A 24,206-nucleotide genomic window follows, 5' to 3' on the forward strand; every position below is an offset into this window, starting at 1 on the left:
GAACAGGTCTGGGCAGGAGCTCGTGTTGATGCTGGCAACCGTTGTAATATTTGTGAGCTGGCCGAACTTTGGAGTAATACTGCGTATTTTGAGGTGTTCGAAAGTTCGGCAATGCCGAATAACGTCGGACACCGAGCTCAGGTACTCTTTTCCGATTAGAAGATTATAAACATCCTCGGCTATGCCTTTCGATAAATGTCCTACTTTCTCCTCTTCTGACATCTGAGCATTAACCACCTTGCAGAGCTTCAGCACATCCTCTGTATACGTGGTACATGTCTCACCTGGAAACTGCACGCGTTGAGACAACGTCTACTCAGTCCACTTCCTTTTGACGCTTGAGTCGCCAAAACACGCTTTTAACTCAACAAAAAAAACGTCCCGCGTCGTCAGTGTGTCCTCGTGCTTTTTGTAACACGCGAGCGCAGTATCTGTAAGGCAAAAGACGGCATTTTTTGAGATGAGCGGCGACATCCCAGCCGTTGGACTTGCTGACTCGCTTGTACTGGACGAGCCACGTGTCAACATCTCCCGATTTTCCTACGAAGGTTGGTGGGGCTCGGTAGTATGGGACAGAGCCCATTGAACTGGGCCTTGAAGCGTTAGATGGCTGATCTTGGGCCATTACGATCAGTGCAGGTGGGAGTCCTGCAAGGCGGTGGCTACGGCGCAGTCCTGCGAATGAAGCTCCCGTCGTTGGGTTTGTCTTACCCAGCACCTCCACAAATTTGTTACGCACAAAGAGGACCAGGACGTATACGGCTAAAGGATCTGTTTATTTCGGTCGCGAAGAGAAGCGCCAGAGTGACCAACAGGTTGATGATCACAGTGTCGTCGTCTTTCTTCTTCCCAGCTTGGGGCGGCCAGCACGTTCACCCATCTTCGTTTTCTTTCAAGGCATGCGCACCAGTATGCTTTCTGTCGCATTGTGCAATGCACCCACATGCTAAGCACCTAGATGCTAAGCAACACAACACATGCTACAGGCAACATAATGATTGTTGATTCGATAAGGGCTCGAACACCGGCCCTGCTCGGGGCCGATTTCCGAGCCTTACTCGGGTTGCTGTACGACGAACTAGCGAAGATCCTCCACCGCTGCCGACGACGGGGCTGCAACGTATTCAAAACACCCAGCCGCAAGACAAAAGGGTATTGACGTCGAACATTCGCAGCTGACAGAAGTCGTTACGACGCAACGTGGAATCAGTCGAGCAAATGAACGTAGCCGTCATCCGACGCCACGACCCAACCGCAACGTACGAGGGCCAACCAGAGGTATCGACGTAATGTTCAACGGCCACAAGGTCACCGCTCTCGTCGACACTGGGGCCAAGTATTTTGTTGTCAGTGGGCCTTTTGTGACGAAGTTAAAGAAAGTGAAGACTGCTCGGCAAAGCTTTGAAATCAGGACCACTGGGAGTCATGTCATAACGCCGGCTGGTGTTTACAGCAAGAATCACCTTAAATAACCGCATTTACCCAACCAGCTTTCTAATTCTTCAGCACTGCTCCAGGATGATGAGTACTACTTGTGAATCATTGGTGCCGACGACTTCAGCGACTGACAGCGAGGTGACCCGGAACAGATGGCTAGTGCAATACCTTGAGAGCCGAACCAGTGTCATCCCAAAAGTCATCCGGGGAGGACTGGCATCAATTTTCTTGCAGAATAAAGTGCTCGTGAAGAACTTCTCTCCCGCCTGAGCCGGTTACCTTATCGTCGTGCCTTCGGCAAAGGGACCGGAAATTATACAGGCACTGCGCGATGACTCATTGGCAGGTAACCTTGCTTTTTCCCGCACACGCATGAGAATACACGAAGAATTACTACTGGCCCCGCCTTGCTGCCCACGGCGCTCAATACGTGAGGATATGGCGGGACTACCAGTGACGCAAGACACCACCGACAAGGCCATCAGGACTTTTGCAGCCAGTCGAACCACCAGACCGTCCGTGCAACCAAATCGGTATGAACTTACTTGGGCTCTTCCCCACATCGGCAGTTGGAAACAAATGAATCGTCATAGCTACCGACTAACCTCACCCGCTACGCCGAGATGAAAGCCCTTCATGGAGGAAGTGCATCGAAGGTAGCCCAATTCTTCGTCGAAAACATCGTCCTGCGTCATGGCGCCAAGGAGGTCCTCATCACCAGCAGAGGATTGGCATTCACTGCTGACCTCACCCCAGCGATCTTGGCGCACGGTCAGACAGACCGCCGCCGGACGACAGTGTACCACCCACAGACCAACGGCCTCACCGAGCGGCTAAACGAGATGATCGCCGACTTGCTGACAATGAATGTCGATGGCGAACACAAGACGTGGGACGCAATTCTTCCGTACGTGACGTTTGCATACAACACTGCGGTGCAGGAGACGACAGAGATATGTCCATACAATTGGTCTACGGAAGGAGCCTGGCAACGACGCTCGATGCTATGTTACCCAACGTCACCGACGAAGAAAACTTTGATGTGAGAGAGTATTTTCAGCGCGTCGAAGAAGCTTGACAACTCGCGTGCCTCCGTATAAAGAACCAACAAACGACCGACAGCTGCCGTTACAATCTTCGACGGTGCTTCCTGAAATACCAGCCCGGTGAACGTATTTGGACGTGGACATCAATACGCCGACGTGGACTCAGTGAAAAGCTTCTGTGACGGTACTTCGAACCGTATAGGGTGTTTTGACGTCTCGGCCCACTCGATTACGAGGGTGTCCCCGACGGCATCACGAACTCTCAAAGACGCCGATCGCGACCTGAAGTCGTCCATGTCGCGCGCCCTAAACCGTTTCATGCGTGCTAACGAATTAAAACAGTGTTTTTTCTAATATTCTTGCATCTTAATATATTCCTTGTACTTTCTTGCATTATTGTTGTACCTTCATCGTCCATTAAAGGATCGGCACGATGCCTTTTTCAGAGGATGTAATGCCACGTTCCTTTTCTGTGTTATCGCCTCAATATACTACACAAGTTTTGTTACCGCCCCGATACACTACACAATTCTCAGCGCAAACCGCGCCTGCAGTTTTCGAGAAGCTTCAGAACTGTGGTAGATAATTCAGATAAGATCACGCCAACTCTGCAAACTGAACAGATTATTCTGCAACCTACGTCACCGCTAGCGATAACGCTAGAAATTTCGATGGCAAGCGTACAAATGCCGACGCGCTTTGCCGTTTGTTAGTTGATCGACGGCCGACGCTGCATGCACCGCTATCCGTGAAAGTGTGCGGGCACAGGTTTGCCCAAATAAACAGTTTGATCCGACCATTCAGTCTCGTGCAGTCAACCACGTCATGAACCCGTGACAATATATAAATTGCAAAAAGGCTTTTCGTACAACGGCAACGGCATATGCTTATGCAGCCATTACCTATCTCACGTTCAAACTGTTCAATAAAAAGTTTCCCGCTCTCCCTTCCTCAATATTCAAATATTCAAGCCCCGAAGTCGTTGATGATTAATATGTGGGGTTCAGTGTCCCGAAACCACCAAACGATTATGATAGACGCTGTAGTGGAGGGCTCCGGAAGTTTGGACCACCTAAAACAGCTGCACAATAATAATAATAGTAATATTAATAATAATAATCATTATTATTATTCCGCAGATCCCACGTACCTGAGAATCGACGGTATGCGAAGCTTGTGGAGGGAAAGTGACCATGTTGCAATTTTTTATTGAGCGACACGTCATGAAAACGCTAAATAGATTTACATATGTTGCATGCACAGACATACGTTGAATAGTTGCAGATGTTTATGTAACCAGTTGTTTTCACTTGCGCAACGATGTCAACTAGAACATGCGTAGTAGAAACACCAGAAGGTGATATAAGCACTGATGCTTGCGAGGATGCTGGCCCTGGACACTGCTACTTGAATCAGCTTCAGCGAATGACAACTAACCACAATTCATGTTAACCTGACGTCACGGCTTATCATAGGAGTACTTATGTAATAGTTACACAATTGCATAGGCAGCACTGCAAGTATTACTGACGTTTCATGAAGCTTAGCGTCTATTTGTAAAGTAGTTCCTAGATTTGGCGTAGCCATGTGGTAAAATGCTTCCATGTCACGCGGAATGCTTGGTCTAATATTTAGCTGGGACCCTGACATTTATTCCTTGCATTCGTCGGGTCGACGCTACCAATGTCGGGTATTTCTTAACGCTCGCGCGTTAAAATTATCAATGTGTGTTCTCGTCGTTCCTAAGTAGATACTAAGTGTCAATCACTTGTGGCACATATCCCCGTATCAGCGGCACATACCCGCCCATGCATATTTGCCATTGTCTGGCAGAAAGTGTTTGACGACGTACGCAACAAGATATTGACATTATTCATGTCCTCACCAGTGCGTCATATCCGTGAAACTGTCTTATCCTCCCATGCTAATTTAGGTTCATGCCAAGTTAAGGCGCCACCACGAGAGCACCTAAACGTAGGTGGCTAGATAGATAGATAGATAGATAGATAGATATATAGATAGATAGATAGATAGATAAATAAATAGATAGATAGATGCGCTGAGTGTCACCGAAGTTCGTTAAGAAATGCTTTGCATATAAATAATAATAATAATAATATTGATAATATTAATAATAATAATAATAATAATAATAATAATAATAATAATAATAATAATAGTAAAAATAATAATAATAATAATAATAATAATAATAATGTAACGAAAGGACTTAAAGACGCCGAGGAACGTCAAACCAGAACTGAAGAAGACGAGCGGACGGCAGGTGGCACGAAGGCGACAACAAGAAATGAAGAAGAAGAGAAGGAACGTGCGGGACAAGGCACGTTCGATTACGAGGCAACTGTGCTCCAATCAGCTGATGACCAGTGGTGGCCCATAGAGGTGGCGTGCCACGATTGGGCCACGTGCGACCATTACGTGGCAGCAGGCTTTGTGGCTGGGGATGAGCCGAAGCAGTGGCAGACGGAAGACAGCGGGCCGAAGCGTCGGACGCAGGCGATCCAGGTTCCGGCCAGGGAACGCGGCCGTCCACGCTGCTGCCGTCCAACCACCAGCAGGGGCGGCATTGCCGACACGAGTACTGCATCTCGGGGCACGGCCTGGCCTGTTGTTCTCTTCCTTGCCGAGGGCATCACGGATCTCGGCGAGGCGTATCCACGGTCATCCGTTCGGCACAGCGATGAACGTGGCCTGGCTAATGGTCACGGTTGCGTCGAGCATCGCGTCTCGGCGCACGCTCTTCGCTGGACGGGCTGGCCATTCCCCGCATGGAGCATCGCGTCTCCGATGCGGGTTGACTGCTCAGTAGTCGCACCCATGCCGTCAAGTGCCGGTGTCACCAGAGCGTCGCACTTCGGCAAGGGACGAGCGAGATGTTCTGCCGGGCGAGACGCGGGCGTGTGCACGGAGGACCATGGAGCCGGGCGAGGTTCAGGGTGGCCGAGGATTCAGATGCCAGGAGAGTTGCTGGCTGAATCGAGGATCGCCGAGTGGTGCCGAGCCGCACCGAGCGACGCGCCAGACTCGGAAGTGGGCCGCGAGCTCCCGAGCTGTGCACCCGAGGATACCTGGCTGTGCCCTGGCCAAGGCGAGGAATGCCGGAGAGTGAGCTGCCGCACCGCAGCTGTAGCGAGCAGCATTTCAGCACGGCACTGACGGTGCTGTGCTGGGCAGAACCCGCACACGTGAAACTGCTACGCCCGGAAGGGGATCAAGAGCTTGGAAACGAGGTCCGAGGTCACGCTGGTCCAGGCATCTCCACCACTGCAGCTCGAGAGTAGAGGCCACGAAGGCAGACTAACCGGTGTGCCGCTCGAGAGGACGAGTTCCTGGCAGCGTTCCTGAGCCGGACGTGGGACCCGTATGTGTCGGCCAGGTCGAGCTCCGGTGTGTCTGTTCGGGGTCGAGTCCGTCGGCCCGTACAAGGTCCAAGGACGGGGCCTGCTGAACGGCTCCTGCCCGGGTGCAGTGGCCGGGAACAGGTTCGTGGGCGAGGCCTACCGGGTGTGGTACTCGTGAGCCGTGGCCTGATCCTGGACATCAGGATTTGCGACCCTGACTGCTGGGCTAGCTACGACGTCCGACTCAACGGCGCTGCACATGGTAGCGTATCCGTGCGCCGTCAGCCGTTCCACCCATGCCATCAAATAAATTGTTCATGTTAATCCTTTCTCATCCGCTATTAACAAACATAGTGACGAACGTTCATTAACCATCACAAACAATAATGATAATAATAATACGCAAAGTTTACGTGGCAAAAGAACAAAATGATTCTGAATCAAGTCATTCTAGAGATCTTTGGAAGTTTTGAGCATGTGCTGTCCACTGGTGCACGTGCACTTTTATGTTGTACGTACACCAGAGAACACCAGAAACAAGGTTCGTCATGTGTTTTACGTGCAATGAAATCGAACAATACAGGAACTTCTATCATTTAGACTCTATGGGAATGTGGCGCCCACAGGTGGCATTGAAATTATGACCTGCGGATGAGCATCGAAGCTCAGTAACTTCTACGCCACCATCGCAGGTATTAGATAGATGTACAAAATGACACTATTTAGAGGATATTCGAATGGATTTCTATTAAAGATCAATTTCGCAATAGAATTTGCTACAAATGTTGTAAAACTATTATTTTACGGGTAAGTATATAATATTGCCAACTTTCCCGGAAACAAAACGTCCGATACTCATAAACTCCGAATGCAATCTCAGCTTGCATTTCAGGAACGGTGCTCGTAACACACGCTGCCCAGAATAGCCTAGCAGACCGATGAGTACGGAACTTCAAGTAATCGTACTAAACTGTGCCCACGTGGAGCTGAATTCCTGCAGGGAGATTTTTATGAATGCTCTTGATGAGCTGTTTGGTAGACGTGGCGTGTAAGCGTTGATATATGATTGAAGAGCTTCAAAATTCTGCACCATGTTCAATTGCACCAATAAGCCGGAAATGATATCGTTGAAATTAGCGTGGATGTGATGCGTCATGCGCAAATGTATGTATTTACTTGTGAAAACAATTCTGGAGAATCAACTAGTTGAACTCGATATCAATAAATATGGCGCAAGGCTTTTCCACAGCTGGATACAATATCTAGCTTACATTGTGATCCAATAGCAATGTTTAACCGTCATTTATTTAGTATTAGCACGCAGTAAGCAGTAGTTTTGTTGTATATTGTTGTTGAGCTAGTGTGAAATTCGTCATATTGTAAGTTTAGTGAAACTTTGACAACTCTGGGAGGCCCTTACACATTCACGCGCTATTCCACTCTGAAAACACACACGCAGCGCTCTTTCTGTGGTTTGTGTTTCTTGAGTTTAATTGTGTGGATGTGTGAGTGTTTCGAGACATCTTGAACCTGCACCAAATTAGCTTACACTATAGGTGAACAATAAAAAATATGGTGTCTCTCATAGTCATATGGTGGTTTTGGGACGTTGAACCCCACATATAACTCAACAAAATTATGTTTCTAGAAACTTCAGTCAATGCTTACGAGTTTGAGGTGGTGAGACACCGTAGTAGGAGTGCGAAGCCTTCGGAGAGAAGCAGCGGAGTATCAAATAGCAGAGATCAAGAACAACATGCAAGGTTATGACTTTCACCTTCCTTTCTCTGCGTACAACTCTCGATGTTTCTGCCATCTCCTGCCTTTGCTACACGTAGCAACTGCGCTGCTTGTAAAGAGTGCACCGCCACAATAATGGTGAGCTTAAGAGAAAGCCCTAAATATCTTTAAATGCACGAAGCACTTTCTGTGAATGTTTTCTTGAAAGTCCAGTCACCACCCCATGTTAAAAAACAACAGGTTGGTACTCCTTTCCTTCGCACATGCGATGCATTCTCCTCGCTCCTTAGTTCTTAAAGCACGTGAACAAAGGCAGCACTCAGCGCTAGAGCCTATAAAAATTGCGTGCTTGTCGTCTACACGTGGTTATCGCTGCTTACACATTTGTAATCACACAAAATGGAGTGTGATCGGATGATTGTGCACAATATCCTTGCGACACAAGAAAACACAGATGGGTGGCTGCTAGCCGGAAGTAGACCAATTACATTGGATATGTTTTGCATATGAACCGATAGAGAGCATGTACAATATAGACGTCACAGGAGCTACTGCCTTTGTCACAGAAGTGCGCAAGAAGGAAAAGAAGTATCAGGAGAGAATATAGCGCTTATTCTTTGTATTTTGAGTGCCTGGTGAGTAGATTTATATTAGGCTAAAAGATGTTAGTCCTGAGCTGTCATGCTTGCGTGTATCTGCGTAAGTGCCACCAACGTAGAAAAAAATGCTAAATCAAGCTACCTTGGTTAGCTGCACTTTTCAAATCAATTTAAAGAGCCACTAACCATGTTTCACAATTTTGAGATGAAAAGCGCTATAGGCACCACACACTGCTCAAAGGCTTTGACATTCGCCTTTGTGGGCACGCAAAAAATATACGCGTTCTCGCGTAGCACATCGGGGCCACAATCCGCCCACAGATGCAGGGTGCGAGACGCGCGCGTCGCGTTCTATTTTCATTGAGGCTGCCTCAAGGTTGCTTTATTATCCGCTAGGCTGTGTATTTTGGCGCTGCAGTCAGATTGTAAAGCTCGACTGGACTATAGTGCCTAAAGAGAGAGATAAATAGAGCAGAAAGACAGAGAGGTTAACGAAGCTTGGCTCGGTTAGCTACCCTACACTTGAGGTGGGAGAAAGAAGGAATTGTAGAAAGGAAGGCGATAGAAAAGAAGAGAAGTAAGGAAGAGAGGGGTGAACAGTCAGCTCGAGACTACACAGCTTGGTGTCACACTGTTCTTTCACAAGCGGGCGTGATGTCTGGTGGTGCTTAAGCAGTTCAAGAAAGCTATCACGGCTTTGCGCGTATGGTAAATTGTCGGCAAATGTCCCAGGATCTTTTCTTCTGTAAGCAGCCGTGAATTCAGCTGACAGAGCTTGGCTTCGATAATACATCGCTCAGACCGGTATGCTGGGCAATGATACAGAATGTGCTCAAGCGTTTTCTCACAGGCACAGATGCTGCGTGCCGAAGTGCTCGTCATTCCAAGGAGACGAGGGTACGCATTTGTGAATTCTATGACCAACCTCAAGCGACACAGTAAAGGTCCAGTGCATCGTGAGAGCCCGGATGGCGAACGAGGTTGCAAGTTCGGGTCGATCGAATACAGGCGCGTGTTTTATAAACCCGGCGTATCGCGTTGTAGGACAGTTATACAGCAAGCAAGTCGTTGTAGTCACCTTGCAGCGTCCGTTGTCAAGAGTGGTACGGACGTACGCAGGTCTTGGTCAAGAGTCGATCGAGCCGCTTAATCCGCGCGGTCATTGGCGACAATTCCGCAATGACACGGCAACTACTGAAATACAATTTCGTGACCTTCTTTGAGCGCTTCGTGGTAGTCGAGCGTTATCTGATATATTGATTGTTCGTGTAAGCCGTGCTGCATTACGAACCGTAGTGTCTGTAAGGCTGACCTCGAGTCACAAAAGATGGCTCATTGGTTAGGTTGCTGCCGAAGATTGTACTTTACTGCACCTTGAAGCGCTGCGAGCTCTGCTGCTGTCGATGTCATGGTGTGAGAAAACTTGTATTGAAGCAACACATTATCACATGGAACAACCACTGCTCCTGTAGAGCTGTTAGAATTATGCGGTCGAAGTATCTTTCGTCCAACAGACGCAAAATCAATTGCTTCAGGGATAGTGGTGACATGCGTGCTTTCTTAACGATTCCAGAAACTGATAAGTCCTTGATACTAATAAGCCCAGGTTCACAAAGACTCCATAAAGCAGCTGCTGGATGCATGGCAAGTTTGAAGCCATGCGGTATGTCCTGATGGTTTGTCACAATACCGCAGAACAAAAAATAGGCCCTCCGCGCTGTCAAACACGCTAAATGGTGTGACGGTAGCCGTGATAAATACTGAATTTCCGCTCTCAGCGCCTCGAAATTGATGTGCGTCGTGACCGGCTGTTCTTCTGCGATAATATCAGCTGCCACTGTTGATGAGCATCTTGGAAGACCAAGACATGTTCAAAGTGCTTGGGCTTGTACGCTCTGTAGTGCACGAATATTAGTTTTGCACGTGTTGGACAGGACAGAAAGGCTGTACCGGAGAATTCTGAGAAAGAGGGCTGTATAAAGCTGCCCCATGGAGTGAAAAGATGGGCCGCATGATTTTTCGGCGACGAACCTGAATACATTCTCAATGCCAATGAGCAGTTTTTTTTTTCAGGTATGCGAAACGTGGGCTTCAGGTTAGGTCACAATCAACGATGACACCTAAGAATCTATAACTGCTCCTATATTCGATTAATCTGCCATCGATGCACAATGGGTAGAAAGACATCGGTTTGCATGTAAACGCCTCCACTGCACATTTTTCTGCAGTGATAGCCAAACCTTGCTGGCGAAGGTATGCCGATGTCACTGTTGCCGCTTTCTGTATCCTTGCGCGCACTTGTCGCTGTGCCATGCCGGACACCCAAACGCAGATTTATACAGCGTAGAGAGAGATATAAGCCGTCTGTGGCAGCATTTCGGTGAGCCCCACCCTATAGAAAACCCTGGGTTGGTGGATACGGGAATCATTGGACGATATGGTAGAAATCTTATTGGGTATGGTGGAAATATTAGTGGATATTGTGGAAACTGTAATGGGCCTAATGGCTGATGACGGCGAGAGTGGAAAACATGATGACATATCGTGGTGGTGGTGGCGCGCCAATGATGGTGACGGTGGAAAACGCCGGCTTATGACGGCTAGAGGAAAAAATGGTGGCAGATTGTGGTGGTGGTAGCGAACCTATGATGGTGACGGTGAAAACTGCCGGCTGATGGTGGCGAGGCAAAACATGCTTGGTGGAAGGCTTGGTGAGCAAGGTGGATGATGGTGGCGTGATGAAAACTTGGTGGATGATGATGGCATGGTGAACAAGCACATGACAGTATGTGAAATCACTTATTCCAGTGTTTTATTCTTGTATGCGCAGAGATTTATTTATTTGTTTATTTGTTTTTGAATACCCTAAAGGCCTCGAGAGGCATTACTAAGGGGGGGGGGATACTGTAAAAACAAGATATACGTCAATTCATATAAAAGGACCGCACACAGCGATCAGACATAACTACACTCTTAAAAAATGGAGTGACGTACTCTCCATTTAGGGAGGAACGGCGATGTCCCCAATGTTCGTCTTTAAATAGAGAAACGTTGCTCCCTCATCCACGGAGAAACACGTTCCTCCTTATGAAAATCAACATGGCTGCCCCCCGGCGAAGCGAGTAGGCTTAGCAAATGCAACGATTCTCGACTGGTAAGGAGTACACGGCACTGAAAGTTACAAAAAACGGTCCCGCTGAGCTTGATATTGAACGAAATGATTATAAAAACAAACAGACGAACCTGTGGCGGTGAACACATCGCGAAAGAGAACGACGGAGCAAGTACGTTTCGTTCGGTCAGCGAAGCCACGTTCACTCCGAAAGACATGGGTTCTGCAGAGCCCTCACCTGAAGAGCACATGCAAGGCTTGCTGTATTTATTTCTCGCAGATTCACATAGTGTAGCGACGTTATCGATGCGTTTACGGGTCCGCCGGTCACGAGATGTGCCTCCAAACCGTGCACTCGATCGCAGCGAAACCATTCCGAATCAGTAGTGCAGCATTGATAGATAGATGTTCAACGTTATATAAATGACTGGAGGTGTGAGAGCGTCATAGCAATGAAGTAGGTGGTAGGTGGCGCCATCTGGAGGGACTTAACAAACCTAAAAAAATGTTGACTGCCGCGACGTACGTTGTTATTACCCACTATCACGGCTCCCTTGCGGATTGTTTACGCATCAACCCATTCAGGACTACTTACGGACACTGAAAGCCTAATATGCGCTGATGCAATCCATATAGCTACACATGCACAAATGGTCACATAGTACACATATAGTACGCAACAAGTACACTATCGTATACGCTAACAAGTACGCAACAAGAGCACAATCAACCATTCACACCAACGGCCCACACTTCGACGTGTTTACTCACACCCTACTATGAAAGCGCATCAGCTTATATAGCAATGAATTTCGACTGACCTGAGTGGCACAGGTTACAAGTACGTTTTCTTACACTTTTTTTACGTTTTGAATCAATACCACAACATGCGCACACGTAAATATATTGTATCTGATGGTTAGGCAAACCTTAGTTAATCAATGATTGCAAAATAATGAACGGAATTATTACTAGAGCTTATCAGGTTTTTACGAAGACAAATACCCCCAAGCCCACGGCATTTCGAACGCTGCGCCATCTGTCAACCACTGCCACAGTTACTTTTTTTTTCTTGAAGCCTCTGAGAGTGCAAACACTTGCCGCGCGTTAGCCATTTCGGAGGTCACGTTTTTTTAGATGCGGAGCATCTAATACTCGAGGCTTGTAGTGCGGCGCCGTCCGCAAGCTTCCTCCTCCTTCTTCCACCATCTGTGCACCCTTCCTCCTCTACACACCGCGTGCCGGCAGCTGACGCGCGCGCATGCGCCGTCGCGCTTCGAGAACATCGGCAGCTGACGCGCGCGCATGCGCCGTTGCGCTTCTCCCCCTTCTCGAACATTCGACAGCTGACAGTGCATGCGCCGTCGCGCTGTATATATACTCAAGGTCGGTGCTCGCTCGCTCAGTTGCCGCTCGTCGGTTGGTTTGTACGGCGCGTCGACGTCCGAGGTCACAACCCGATCCACTCACTCTTCACTTTACCGACCAAAAAGCCATCGTGCTCAAACTTCGTCGCAATAAATAAACACCGCCCTTTCGCATACGTGTCGTACGTGTTCACTCATTTAACACCCCTCCTACAACCACGTTAACCAATTTAGCTAGCGACCCAAGTAAGTCGCAATTTAACACCCCATTTCACAACCACGTTAACCAATTTAGCCATCTACCCAAGTAAGTCCCACTTTAACACCCCGTTAACCAATTATATGCTCCGCATCCTCCTCAGTGTTCCCCCGAGGGAAGCTGCGGGCAATTTTTTTCTTCTTGTTACTTGGAGAGGGCGCAGCATGCAGACCAAACTTTGTATCCGTCGTGGTAGGTGTTCTGTGGTCACGTCGACCTCGTTTAGTTGTTTCGTCTTAACGTTTGCTTATATTCTTTTTACGTGCGTACCACAAGTGTGACCGTTAGCCATGGATATAGTACACCACTAGCCCTTCAACGACAATGTTTTTGATGCGGTAACGGCCGTCCTAGCAGTGTATACGTACGTTACAACGCGGGTCTTGCGAGAGAAATAAGCGATGACCTCGCATCCGACGGTATTTTTTCGTGAGCTATGACAGTGGCTGTTGACGTCGCGGCAGCTCTCATACTTGAGTGGAGGAACTATCGCTGCAGTGCGCAAGTTTACTATAACTTTATAGAATGTTGTGCCTGCATACTTTTCTGCTTCAGATTCCTCTCGCGATTCGCCTCACGTGTCAACTTGCAATCATAGTGCGTGCCACAATTTTGTTGTTAGCGCTGTGGCTGTGGTGGTTATTACTCTGGATTCGGAATACTCTTTTCACAAACGTGAGTGAGCGTTAGTACTTACTTGCTGTGCACAGCTGCTACTAGAAGTGCATTTTGTGTTGAGTTTCTCGCGACAAAGGAGAATCATGGACGAGAAAGGCATAGTGCTCGCGTGCATAATTCCTTCCTACTTCTCAGTGCTGGCATGGACAATTCAAAACCAATGCGATTGAGAATTTGATTTAACCTACAGAAGTCATTGGTTCACTTTTCACAAAAGTTTAGTTATGATGATGTTCAAAATGTTTCTGATGGTTGTAATCTAGTCTGGCGAATAAACGCTCGGTGAAACTTCGCAACCTGTTTCCCTTTGTGCTTTCACCTGCTGTGGTAGCATAGCTTTATTGGGTGTTGTGTGACTATGCTGGAGGATGCAGGTTCGACTTCCGGCCATGGCGGCCGTATTCGAATTGGGGTAAACTGCAAAGAACATCCATATGGCGGTAGTGGCACGTATAACTCTATCAATTGTATATGATCGTACTTTCACGCATGGACTGTAGAGTGGTATCAGGTTTCCTACAATGTTGAAAAAATAAGTGTGATGCTTTTTTACGCGCCTCGTTGAATTCATGAGTGCTGTTGGTGCCGTGCGATACTAAAAATGCGTGGGCTTACCAAGTAGGTCGACACCGAAAAAATTATTATTTTTTTACACTCTAAGGTAATCAACAAAGCAAGACTGCTTGGGAAGCAGAGCTCCTTGTATTCGTGACAAATTGGTAGTATGAAACAACACGAGACACACATGGAAGTGTGCGGAGCATCGTGCGAGTGCCTGACGATAAAAAAAGAGAGGCTTTTACTTTACACTAATAAAGCAAAAGAAAACGTCACTCCTGCATTGCTTACAACAATTTTAGGTAAAAGCAATCGCTCGCGACTGGCCGCGGCCGGCTATAGCCTTGGCGTGCACATGCGCGCGAGCAAGACCCCCGTGATTGAGGAGAAACTTGAACGCTGAAGGAGGAACGTTGCTCCTTTGGTCCTTGCCGCGAGAGGGCGCGACGGGTAAAGCGCCCGAAAGGGAGGAAGTCGCTGCGCCGAAGGAGAAACAGAGCCCGTTTCTCCATTCTCGCTCCCTTTTATTTAGAGTGCAGGTAAAAGGTACATTTTACGACAAGGATGTAACACATGGCTCATTTCACATCTCCAGTACATTTCAATTCCAGGTATCCGCATGGCACTAGTTCATCATCGTTTAGATGGTACACAAGATATAACAACAGGGTAAGATATAGTAGCAGTAGACATATTACACATCAAATAATGTACGCAACACTGATTGGAATGCAGACGGATCATTTATCATCACAATCTCGCTGGGAAGCTTGTTCCACTTGGTTACAGATAACACAAAAAGGGGAATTTTGGTACTTTTTGGTCCTTACAATTATGGACGACACTTACGAGCATGGTCAGTGCGATTGGACACATAATGGGCCGGAAAAATATGAGCGCATGAAAAAGGTGTAATACCATGATACAGAGAGTGAAAAAAGCTCAAGCGGAAGAATTTACGACGAGTGCTAAGTTCTGGAAGATTAAGAATCTGTTTTAATGCTGAGACACTTTGGTATGGCGAGTACGAGTGCAAAATGAAGCCGGCAGCTTTGTTTTGAATAGATTCAATACAGTCGGACAGTATAGCTGTGTGAGGGTTCGAAATAATTGAAGCATAATCGAGGGTTGCACGGATGAGGGAAGTGTAAGCGCGAAGTCTAGTTTTATGGTTTGCGAGATATAAACGGCGCTTAAGAAAGCCAAGTTTTTTAGTGCTTTGTTTGTTACGCGTTCAATATGCATGGCCCAGTTTAAATCAGGGGTAAATATTACGCCAAGATACTTGAAACAAAAGGTTCGTTTAATAGCCAAACTGCATAACTTGTATTGTTTAATGGAGTGTTTGGATTCGAAGAAAATGACATGACCTTTGTTTTATCTGTATTAATTTCCATTTTCCACGTGTGGCATCATTTAGCCAGGTTATTTAAGTCGCTTTGCAAAATAGCTACGTCATCAGTGCATATGATCTGTCTATAAATTATACAGTCATCGGCAAACAGTCGAATTGTTGAAGTTATATTGCTCGCAATGTCATTATTATATATCAGGAATAATATATACCAGGAATAATATATCAGGAGATATATGTTTATGGTCAAAACAAACTAACGATGCTCATTACGCTTTCTAGAACGTTTACTTTTTTATTCCTTTGATATCAACAATGCTTCAAAGGGCAGGGACGTAATCAACGCGAGCTTATATGAGTCGCGCTTACTGGGAATTCCTCGTTCAAGGGAAACAATTGCAAGCCCCTGTCCCAATCACGAAAGAAGCTCCACGGGTTACCCAGTCTTTTCAGACAGGGATAAAGACACGCTGCTTCCTTCAGTGTAGCGCGCGTGCGGCCCCGGACATATAAGGGCATCACAGACCTGTTATTGCTCTGTTTCGTGTGGCTAGGAGCCGCTTATTCCTCCAAAAAGGTTGTAGGGTGGCGGGAACCTCACACCTATTTAATAGTCTAGAGTCTCGTTTGTTATCGGAATTAACCAGACAAATCGCTCCACCAACTAAGAACGGCCATGCACCACCATGCACCGAATCAAGAAAGAGCTCTCAATCTGTTAATGCTCCCAGTGTCTGGGCCGGGTAAGTTTTCCCGTGTTGAGTCAAATTAAGCCGCAGGCTCCACTCCTGGTGGTGCACTTCCGTCAATTCTATTAAGATTCAGCTTTGCAACCCTACTTTCCCCCCGAACCCAAATACTTTGGTTTCCCGGAAGCTGCCCGTCCAGTCATTTGAGTAACTCAGGCGGACCGCTGGTTGGCATCGTTTAATTTCATATCTAGGGCGGTTTCTGATCGCCTTCGAACCTCTGACTTTCGTTCTTGATCAATGAAAACATTCTTGGCAAATGCTTTCAGAGTAGTTCGTCTTGCGACGGTCCAAGATTTTCACCTCTGGCGCCGCAATACGAATGCCCCGGTCCGTCCCTCTTAATCATTATCTCGTATTCCAAGAACCAACAAAACAGAAACTAGGTCTTGTTCTATTATTCCATGCCAGTTTATTCAGGCGACTCGCCTGCGTTGAGCCCTCTAAATTTTTCAATTTAAAAGCACCGGTCATCTCGAGGCACACAATGAAGTGCACCAAGAAAGAACCGGCATGATGTTCAGTCCGAGCCGTCGCATCGGGTAGATGCACCACTCGTCTGGAACTGAGATCCAACTACGAGCTTTTTAACCGCAGCAGCTTTAGTATACGCTATTGGAGCTGGAATTACCGCAGCTGCTGGCACCAGACTTGCCCTCCAATTGATCCTCGTTAAAGGATTTAGTGTACTCATTTCAATTACGGGGCCTCAAAAGAGTCCCGTATTGTTATTTTTTTTCGTCACTACCTCCCTGTGCCGGGAGTGGGTCATTTGTACGCCTGCTGCATTCCTAGGATGTGGTAGCCGTTTCTCAGGCTCAGCGTAGAATATGCGGCCGTAAATATGTTTACATTTAGCGCACGTACTTACATGAATTTGACATGCGCAATGTGTTTTTTTGTTGTTGTGATGTTTAGAAGACTACAGGGGTCACTGTGAACAGGGACAATAAATGTTTTTATCGGCGCGCAGTTGTCGAGAAATAAATGAGCTCCAGTTCGCCATTACCGCTTTCAATGTTAGAGCAGAACACAGTGGTCACTTGATGTTACCACGCCAGAAACGCAACCCTGGCAATTCTTGCTCACTCTATTGCTTGAGCCGTACTTATAAGTTAACAAAGTGCGTGCGAATATGTATAAACTTTCACTTTCAACATGCGTCGAGAGGAGCCCAAGCGAATTTGACTTTCACGTTTCTGTTCTATCATGATAATTTTCACCAAAGGTTACTCCTATCGACCGAGCCCGTACAAGTTTTATCGGTGCTTCTGAGTTTCAGAATGCACGATTTTGATGAGTAAAAGGGTCAATACAGCACAGCTGTGGCAACATTTACCCTAAATTAGGTTTTTTTTATTGTGTACCGTGTCTGCGCAAGAAGCGACAAATATCGGTTGCGACGCACTTCCAGCACTTCCACCAAATCAAGGCAGACTGGAAACGGAATCAAGGCAGACCGGAAGCGATGAACCCGAAAAGTTACCCTATCTACAAACATGCCTGAGGTAGACAAGCATCTCGTACACCTCTTGCCTACTAAGAAAATGGAAGCGGTAGAAACACGACTGCAAACTGAGACTTTGGATTGCTGCAGTCGCCAGGGAAGCCGAAGAGCATGCAACAGAGGTGTCAAGGCGCAACTGGGACCAAAATTGTAACGAGCTACAAGTTAGACTTGGTTGCAAAAGGACGTGGGCCTTGCTGAGGAACCTCATAGACATATCCATGACCAAGATTGAAACTTGTAAGACGACCCAAAAGATTGCACACTGATTCGAAGGCACAGACCGTGAACTGCCAGAACACATCAAGCAGCGCTGTATTGGCGATACAACGAATACTGACTGCAGCGTGGCATACACTGGGGAAGCTAATCCCGCTCTAGACAAACCCATTACCACAGAAGAAGTTCGACGTGCTATGCTGTCGGCAACAAAGAACACTACGCCAGGAAATAATGGCATCAGCAACGCTATGATACGGAACCTCGATGACAAATCTATCACAAGGTTTACATAATTCATCAAAAAACATTGGGAACCGGGTTGTGTCCCAAACGACTGGAAACATGCGGAAATAATAATGATTTCAAAATCTGGAAAATCTCCAAGCTTGGAAAATTTAGGACCAATTTCATGGACCTCACGTTTGGGCAACGTATACGAGAGAATCGTGCTTCAGAGGCTGGAGACCTACCTGCAAGACAACGAACTCAAGCCACACACCGTGTCTGGCTTCAGGAAGGGCCTCTCAACACAGCACGTCTTCTTACAAATAAAGGAGGAATGCTTACTGATGTCCTAAAATATGGCGAATACGTATTACTTGCACTGGATCTTAAGGCTGCTTTCGAAAATGTCAGTCATAAGCCTTTACTAGAGGAGCTTAGCAAATTAGGCTGTGAAAATAGAATACACAACTACATCAAAGCTTTTATCAGTAACAGAACTACCACAATTGGAATAGGATGCATCCGCACTGATACGTTTAGTATGCCCACAAAAAGAACACGCTAAGGTTCTGTGATATTGTCACGAACTTAAAACAGAGGTCTTGCCGCAGAGATTGAGACACCAGAAGCAGGTCGTTCTTGTTGTTGTTTCTCTGTGCAAATGGCTCGTATCGAAAGAAGAGGATTGGCCGATTGTAAGGTGAATTTGCCGGATACTTTCAGCATTTCGTCATTACTAAAAAACTTTTGTGATTTACTTCTGATTTTAAATTTCAATTGCAAATTTGCAGAAAAAAATAAAAAAATAGTGAAACCGTAATTTAGCAAGAAAATTGTTTAGTCGCAGTGAGGTATTTCCTAATGGCGAATAAAACATCCCTGCGGCTGAAATCCGGTGTGGAGGCTGCGAATTAAAGAAGATCAGGTTGTGATAATTGCAAGCCCAGTTTTTGAAGAGGTGGTGCTAGTATGCTTTGCCTGAATAAATCAAAAGGGTGATAATGTAATAAAAAATGAGTGATCGTTTCATCTTCATTACAGTAAATACACAGAGGGGAATTCAATATACCTTATCTGTGCAAGTAAAAATGAAGGGAGGTAACGCAGCAACGAAATTTCGCCATCATCCTTGAATCACACAGTTCCATCATCCTTGAATTACACAGTTCACTTCACCAGGGAAATAACAAGTGGTTGTACTCCGAAAAAGCCGTCAGTGCAGGGTCTATTAACTTTTGCCTGTTTTTAAGTGTGCGAAATCGCGCCCCGGTAATGCATACTGTATGAGGGAAAATAGAAATGATGGGTGTCGAAAGCGATGCCTTCGCAAGAGAATCAGTGATTTCGTTTAACATCAAACCTTTGTGCCCTGGTGCACAGAATAAATGAATACTTCGGAGATGAAAGGGAGCCAATTATTTAAAAAGTTTCAGTATGGGTGACCGACTGGATGCGGACAGAGAAGAGCACACTGATAATGAATCAGTTATGACTGCGATGACTGTAATGGAAGTATTTACCTTTCGCAAAGCTAACACTTTAGCGATAAATTCGATCTTTTAATTAGAACGCGGATACAAGTTCTTCTTTTTCGTCCATTTCATAAACCTTCGTGGCACATGCACAACGGTCATCGTGTTTCCTGAGTGAGCACGTGACAATATCGCCAATGCTGTTTAACATTGTTATAATCGGCTTAGCTCAGAACCTCGAAAACATTGAAGGACTTAGACATACCATCTACGCAAATCTGGGTGACTAGAGGATCTCTAGGACAAAAACAAGATCTTCTGCAACGCGCAGCAAATAAAGTTCACGACTACGTGCGTCAATGCGGCCTCATCTGCTTTGCGGAGAAATCAGAAGTACTGAGAATCTACAGACGAGGATACGATCTGCAAAACTCCATAGACGTATATATAGGGGGGAAGAAGCTTCCAGAAGTGTCCCAAATTAAGATTCTCGGCAAATGGATACAAAGCAACTGTCGTATAGACCACACAATCAGACAGCTGTCAAACACTACAGCGCAGATCACGAGAATGATCACCAGAATCTCTAACAGAAGACGGGTTATGAAGAAGGATGACACTTGTAGGCTTGTAGAGGCCCTCATGGTCAGTAGAATTGTATACAGTGTCCCCTATTAAACACCACTACCCCAGGAAAAAGAACAATTAGAGGCAATTTTTAGAAAAGCCTACAAATGCGTCCTTGGTCTACCTGTCAGCACCTCGATAGAGAAATTGCTTCAACTCGGGATAAACAACACAGTGCAAGAACACATCGAGGCGCATTTTCTTGCGCACAAAATGAGACTACTGCTGACTTCTACCGCCAGGTACACGGTGCAGACATTGGGCATGAGGGGTGCTTGTGGAGAAATAATTAACACGGCGAGCGTACCAAAAGACATTACCAAGATCAAGGAAGTCAGCCCAATACCTCGAAACATGCATCCAAAAATCCATAAGGCTCGAAGAAAAGCCGGATCAAAAGCACAAGAAAAAAATTTCAAGGCGATAACTGACGTATTGTACGTTGACGCGACCACATACAGAGGACACTCTGGGACAGTTGTAAGCGTTCTTGATCACCAACTTAGGGAAGTCAACAGCGCTTCGATCAGAAGCAACAACATCCTCGAGGCTGAGGCAGTAGCGATCGCGCTCGCCATCACACACCAGAGCGAAGAAAGTACTACAGAAATAGTTACTGACTCGCAACAAGCGTGTTGACGGTACAGCAGTGGACGCATATTTAGTGCTGCCATACGAATACTCAAGGAAAGAAAAATCAACTTCTCGAGCTGCTCCATTACGTTGACACGAGGCCATGAAACTGTGACAGGGAACTTGCGTGCCGACGCCGTTGCCCGCGAATACGCCGACCGGCGGGCGCACAACGACGAGGAACCAGCCACAGTTACTAGACGCTATGGAGCAATTCGAGAACAGCAGAGAGCCCTGAGAATGATATACCCTCCTCTCCACGAAGACCTCAGCAGAGAGCAGTCGGTTGCCTGGAGACAGCTGCAGACTAATACCTACTCCAATCTCAGTCTTCTGAGTAATATCTATCCGGGAATATACACCAACAAATACCCGCTATGCAAAGAACACCCCACACTTCACCACGTGACATGGGCCTGCCAACACACACAGGTAGTGCCAAGAAACTGTACACACACACCGGAGCAGTGGGAGGCTGCGCTGTCCTGCCCTAAGCCTGAAGAACAGCTCAAGCTGATCGACAGAGCTTGCAAGATGGCAAAGGCCATAGGGGCCTTGGACTGAGGGCACCACCGGAAAAAATATTTGTGATAAAGTTTTGCATTCATTCATTCATTCGGGAAAGCCTCTTTGTTATACTAGTTTTGCACCGTTTGAAAAAAAAGCAATTTTCTCAGCTAGTAACGAGTCAACTGAAACAACGTCCACGGTGTAATAAAAACTTGTGACGGAGCCTGGTGAAGGGCCCTTTAAATTTTGTCGTTGTCATTGTTAAGGCTTAGGGTCACTTCAACCACAGGCAGCTCGTTGCAACTCTTACAGAGCACAATGTACAAGGCAGTGTGTCTACGTAAAAGTGATCTCTTAACTCTGTTGCCTGAGCATCAGCGCGTTGAAGAAGCCTGAAGCATAACAAGATAGCATCCCAGAGTTCATTGCCCAAAAATATTGAAGTTGCTATGGCACTGTTTCGTGTTAGCGAAAGGTGGGCGTATTCTGTGAGACACAGCTTGCGATGAGTCGAAAAAACGAATGTCACGGGTCTAGGACTGCATCGCACGCAGGCCCGCTAGGCGGCGAGCGCAGCCACTGCAAAAAGTAGTGACTGCGCTTGAAACTACTTCAAAAAAAAGGACCCGTATCTGCATGTAATCTGCAAAAGTCGTCGAAAGACGATAGTCCTGCGTGTGGAAAGAGTGAACAAAACCTTTATTTGATGTTCTGTGCAAAAAACTCGGTGAATGGTATTTCAGAGGCGCTGCGTTAGACTGCCTTGAGCGTGCAGCGGAGGCGAACGAGCGCATCAAGTCCCGTTACACATGAGACATGAGCGCCATCTGGCAGTTATTTTTTTAAAACAAACACGTGGTCTTGAGACGGGTGCGCATGATAAGGTGTAGAATGCAAGGCGACGAGTAGGGGCCACCACCGTGTCTTCTTAGCAAAGCGTTGGAAACACTCGCCCTTCCGTGCAAGCGTTGCATGGTCAGCGTAGCATAATAAGCGCTACGGTTCTTAGAATTACTTATGTATGCCTTTTCTAGTAAGAAACAAACATGCAGAATATATATGTGTTGTTATGCTGCCTCAGGTAGCACAATAATTGCTTTTTAATTGATAATCGCACACGTAATAATGCTGATTCCTGAGCAACATTGGTGGACGCTGCTGATAGGCTCAGCCGTTCGCAGTATTGGCTAGTGCTGTTCAGAGTACCCGGTTCGCGGTAACGTTGAACAAACAGACAAATGTACAGACAGACAGACAGACAGACAGACAGACAGACAGACAGACAGACAGACAGACAGACAGACAGACAGACAGACAGACAGACAGACAGACCAAAGCTTTTGCGTCGAAGGTCCTCAAGAAAAATTATCGTCTTTAAAGAACCACTCACCTGGTTTGACAATTTTGAGCTGACAAACGGAATGCGTAGACGAGGCGTTCATGATCACGTCTGCGAAAATTTGCAACGCTACGCGCCGCTGAAATGGGTCAAATTTCAAGATGAACGCTGCTCCCCCTCTCCACTGCCGGCGCATGCGTAGAGATCGAGGGCATGACGTGGGCGTAGGAATGCAGTGACGTTGGTCCTCTACGTAGACGACTCTTCTGTGACGTTGTCAACAGTATACTGCGTGACATGGCAAAAATTGTTTAACACAACATGCGTAGATTATGTATTTGTGGCTTTAAGAGATTAATAAAACTTCAAAATAAGTAATGAGACGCAATAAAGATTGTGTCAACTTTTCTTTCATTTTTTCCCGTGAAATGCTACGAGATGCGTGGCTATTGTGCCAGCGTTTCAGATGCGTTCGAGTGCCCACGGTCAGCGCATTGAGCAGACTACCGCCATAGAACGTCCCTACGCGTTCGCGCACTGATTGTGCTCAGCTACTCTACCACGTCTAAGCCCACGTTTCCAGAAGCAGGCAGAAGACCACAAAATAATTCTGGTCAACAAAGCAACGCTGCTCACGTGCTCGGGGTATGGACTTGTTTGGGCACGTCATGCGCACGTCACTTCATGGTCGGATGCCGGAAAGGGTGGGGAAGAGACTAGGCTAGCGAAGGCGGCGTGGAGGAGCGGCAAGGGTTTCGATCTCGCCTTTTCTCATCGTCGTTTCGCGCCCCTTCAAAAAACCTCTTTTCTCCGCTCGTGATGAACCGATTTGAAAAAAGTTTTGTGGCAAAATGTTCCTCATTGGACACCCAACAACTTCCACTGTCTAACTAAGATTTGGTATGGGACCTGGTGAGTGGCCCTTTAAAAAACGCCAGAAGTGTTGCACGGTGCGAGTACCAGTGACACATCCAACATATCACAGCAGAAACGTTGAACCGCAGTAGAATGCACCGCGTGAATGGCTCAAGGAGTAAGTAGTTTTAAGGCCCGCCCATTACAAAGTGCTCTGGCATGAGTTTTCTTTACTCTCATCTACAGCATCAACAAGGTGGCCAAGTGCGTCATGGTGATTGTGTCAGTATAATACCAATAAACTACATGCAATATTTTAACGTGAGTGTGCTAAAGAGATTGTTTCGTAGAAGTTTCCGCGTTGACATGAAGGTCAGCGTCGTTGCTTGCGAGCGAAAAAAATCACCTTCAGCGTGATCAAAAAACTAAGAAAAATTCAAAGAAAATAAATTATAAAGTTCCCAGGGTACGATTGAGGATCGAACATACACCGTTTGTGCGGCAAGCAGGTGTCCTTCCATACAGCCACGTCTTTGTTTAGGAATGCAGTTAAAT

The 24,206-nt window shown here is 46.7% G+C and overlaps 1 long non-coding RNA gene across 1 annotated transcript in view; it reads right to left on the minus strand.

The window, feature by feature from the left end:
• The window catches only part of LOC142772114 (uncharacterized), a 97,425-nt gene that overhangs the window by 67,947 nt on the left and 5,272 nt on the right, over window positions 1-24,206 (minus strand). The window contains exon 2 of the long non-coding RNA XR_012886278.1: window positions 22,848-23,084. This is a non-coding gene — a long non-coding RNA (uncharacterized LOC142772114). The remainder of the gene's footprint in view (window positions 1-22,847; window positions 23,085-24,206) is intronic.

The sequence above is a fragment of the Rhipicephalus microplus genome, chromosome 9 (assembly GCF_043290135.1).
Source record: "Rhipicephalus microplus isolate Deutch F79 chromosome 9, USDA_Rmic, whole genome shotgun sequence".
NCBI classification, from domain to species: Eukaryota; Metazoa; Arthropoda; class Arachnida; order Ixodida; family Ixodidae; genus Rhipicephalus; species Rhipicephalus microplus.